Source organism: Hipposideros armiger, unplaced genomic scaffold (assembly GCF_001890085.2).
Source record: "Hipposideros armiger isolate ML-2016 unplaced genomic scaffold, ASM189008v1 scaffold_36, whole genome shotgun sequence".
Lineage (NCBI taxonomy): Eukaryota > Metazoa > Chordata > Mammalia > Chiroptera > Hipposideridae > Hipposideros > Hipposideros armiger.
Genome location: NW_017731386.1, coordinates 5383889 through 5387957, shown reverse-complemented (window position 1 = coordinate 5387957; position 4069 = coordinate 5383889). Strand labels below are relative to the sequence as shown.

Here is a 4069-nt window from a genome sequence, read left to right as displayed (position 1 = left end):
CTTAGCTGTGGAGGGCAGTGTCACTGGCCCTCATATGTGGGATCTGAACCGGGGCCCTCTGGCATCCCAAGCCAGCTCTTAACCAACGTGCCACTTGGCCGGCCCTGGATAATAGAATTTGAGTATTGTGTTAGAACGATTATCAATGTGTTTGTTTTACAATGACCTAATAATTGCTTAAATCCTTAACAAGGAATGTGAGATTCTGGCAAAAACAAAACAAAACAAAAAACAGACAATAGAGTATGTAATCATATTGGTGGAGATACCTGTAGCAGGTATTAGAAGACAAGTTTAAGCCATGTGTGGGCAGTTAGACTCTAAAGTTGCTGTCCAGCAGAACCTTTAGTTACATCCAGAATACAACCCCTGGTAAGGAAAACACTGTGCTCTGAGGTTCACAAATTGCTTTAGGGGAAAGTAATCAGGTGAGAAAAATGGATTTCACCCTTGAAGAGCTGACTATGTTTAGTAATGCAATAAAAGTCCTCTTCCTAGCTGGGCTGCTGACTCTTGTAGATGGAGCTGAACTTCCATGTTTCTTCCAGCCTTCCATCTTGATCTGCTGGACACATGGCCTCTCCTTTTGGGCTGTATGTTGGGAAGTCCCTGGAAACGAAGACTCTTAACTGATGGGAACTGCACACTGCTATTTCTAGCTTTAGGCACTGCCCAAAAGCAACCGAAGGGCTCTGGGCTGGAGGCTGCAAGTCCTCCTGGCCCTGGTTCGGAGATCAGGTCTTATCTGGGAAGATCTATGAGGTAGAGATTCTGTGTCAGGTGGCAGCTAGCTCTAAAACATTGGAAGGTGGACTGTTTTGTGTCTGGCACAGCACAGTTTCTAGCCCATGGAAGGGGACCACAAATTATTTGTTGGTTAAAGAAAGCAGCAAAAAGGGTCTTGGTACTGATGAGTGTTTAATTCCTTTACTTTAGAAGTGAATTTCTGTGGTATTCTCTCAGGAAGAAGAATTAAAGGCAGTAAACAGAAAGTAAGATAGCTGTGGAAGTGGATAGGTTGTCATTTTCAAGAGTGTTTCCAGGAGGGGGGCTTTCGGTTTTACGGGGTATTGGGTGAGGAATTGCATTATCTGTGAGTGTTGGTGGCCTGTGCACGTGCTGGGCAGAGCGACGTGTGGGGGGACTGGGGGACCACTTGCTGCCCCCACCCTGGGTAGTCTGGAGCCTCTGTGTATCTGTGAGTGTAAATCTTGGTCCTGAGGTTAGAGGGAAAATGGTAGTGGTTTGGGCCAATGGCTTGATACAAGACTGCTCTGTGAAACAGTGCCAGCTTCACCGCTTTTGGGGAATGGGGTGGGGTGCTATTGCCCCATCATTGTTCCCAGATCATATTCTCTGGATGGGTCTGCTGAAATGGAGAATAATAAAGCTCTTGAGCACACGGGCTCAGGCCTTAACAAGACAGTTGAATCATGAAGAGGCATGTAAATACCATAACATAACACCAAGTGCCAGTTACATTGTATAATAATTTTAAAGTTGAAAAATTATGCTCTAAAGACATAAATGTAGTCAAATATTCTGTAGGTGTTGATATTTACAACCTGCTGAAATAGATAAGCTGTTCAAATTGCACCTAAAAATACAATCTGTATGTTTGTTTTGCCTACAGCAGTCAGTCACAGTAGCGATGGTCAACTTTCACTACACATACGAGTATAACATAATTTTGCCAGCTGACTCAGTATCTGAAGGATTTTTAAATGATTTGTTTGGCCCAGGGTACCTTAAAAACTGTCCCATGATGTCATACATTGGCCTCTCCTCCACCTCATCTCCCTGCAGTGAGCTGGTGGCTCAGGACACCCTGGGCATGGTGCCTGGGTCCTGGAGTTGGTGAGAGTGACATGGGCGGTCAAGGATGGTCTGACCAGTGCTGGTCCCCTTTACCAGGCACCGGCTCCACTGTCTCATAGGCTACCAGGAAGCAGTGCAGAGTGCCATGGCGCACTTTGCACTTCATCAGAAAGCCATAAAACCAATTACCAGCCCATTAGGGACTTAGAAAAGGACAGTTCTACAAAGCTGTCCTGGCTGGAACTGCCAAGGCCACTGTGAGTCACTGAAATGAATCACGCTTTAGATTTTCTCCTATGGAAGTTGGTGGAATCTAGGAGGGACACGTGTCCATTGAGACGGTCTCCCAGAATACCTGGAACAGTGCAGGCCATGCTTCTCAAGGGCAGGACTGCTGGTCTGTGCCCATTTCAGGTATCGGGATGGGGATCCTCAGAGGGTAGCTTGGCCTTGGTGTCCTAGCTGCAACCCTGCCTCCCCTGATCTGTCTTCCAGCGTTTGGGGCTCAGTCCTTTCCAGGGTCTGACTCAAGGCCTGGCCTTTGTCAGGACCCTTAGGGGGCTCCAGGATGTGGTATCTGGATCAGGGGGGATTGGGGATTGTGGGGTTCTGAGTCCAGCACAGCCACTCCTGGCTGTGGCAGGAGACCTCTGACGTGGGCCTTGTGGGAAGGACTTGTGATGTCACCTCCATATGAGGTTGTTCCTAGAGTCCCAGACGGAATACTTAAAATATTCCAAATATTTTAAAAAATATAATCCTTCTCTGGTATGTCTTTATTTTTCTTAAATAAATGGCTTAGAAGGCAAAATAAATTAAAAATGTAGAAAGCAGGGCCCTGGAGAGGTCCTGCTAAGGTCTGGGACTCCAGACTGTACCTGAGGATGTTAGTGCCTCTTCAGGGGTGTCCTAGTTGAGGGGAGATGGTGGGCCAGGAAGAAGCAGTGGGGGACAGGATTTTAATTTTGAGACCATTGTTATCAGGCATGTAGACCTGGGACATGGCACTGACTTTTAAAAATATGGGGACACTTATGCTTCCCTTAAGAGCTGCTGAAAGGGCTGGGAGCCGTGAAGCTGTCCTAGGTTGAGAACCTGGTATCTGGCAGTCCTGTAGGATTTCCATGAACATGAATTTTGTTGCTGTTACTCTCAAGATTCAAGTCTTGTGGGTGGGCTTGAAAACATCACTATCATTTATGTTACTGTAATGTGAGAAATGTCCAGGTTTACACCTGACTTAGAAAATATTGGGTTGTTGGAAAAGTCCTGACGTATTTTGTCTATATTTTTTAAAGGTCATTTATTTATATAAAGAACAAAGATCAATCAATGATATATTGTCAGTTTTGTTCGATAACCTTTTGCCATCTTTCAGTGAGCTTCATAATTCCTTGTTCATAGAAGGACCTACCTGTCTTTATTTGCGAAAAACGTAACAAGGTGCTGATTTACAGCCTCATCTGAATTGAACGTTGTGCCATGCAAGGAGTTTTGAAGAGAGCGAAACAAGTGGAAGTCTGACGGCGCAAAGTCAGGCGAGTATGGTGGGCGTGGCAACACATCCCATCCAAGCTCCAATAATTTTTGATGAGTGATCAAACTTGTGTGTGGTCTCGTGTTGTCACGATGGAACACAACTCCTTTACAATTAACACGCTCTGGACGTTTCTGGATGATGGATTCATTCAAGCTGTCCAATTGCTGACAGTACACATTCAAATTGATTGTTTGGTTCCTTGGTAGGAGCTCGAAAAACGCGACATCTTTAAAACCCCACCACACTGAGCATAAAATTCCTCTGATGAATGTCTGCTTTGATGTCGTTTGAGGTGAATAATCATGTAGGGACCAACACCATTTGCACACCACATTGTTATAAACAACCCCGTTCTCATCACATTATCAGTCACTTCAAAAAAGGATTGTTTTCCTCACGTTTAATGAGCATATTGCAGATGTTTATACGCGCCGTCAAATGAACTTCTTTTGAGTTCATGAGGAACCCAAATATCAAGCTTGCTTACGTATCCCAGCTTCTTCAGGTGGTTGTGAATGCTTGAATGATGGATATTCAATGTTTCTGCAATCTTTCGTGTTGTGTAACGTGGGTTTGACTCGATCAATGCCTTTATTTTGTCGTCATTAACCTCAGTGGGCCTCCCTGACCAAGGAGCATTGTTGAGATCAAAATCACCAGCACAGAATTTTGTGAACCATCGTTGGCACTGATGTTCTTGTAGAGCATTGT

The 4069-nt window shown here is 45.0% G+C and overlaps 1 protein-coding gene across 14 annotated transcripts in view; it reads left to right on the top strand.

Moving 5' to 3' along the window:
• Positions 1 to 4069, top strand: part of FHOD3 (formin homology 2 domain containing 3) — a 456454-nt gene that overhangs the window by 80387 nt on the left and 371998 nt on the right. The window lies entirely within an intron of this gene.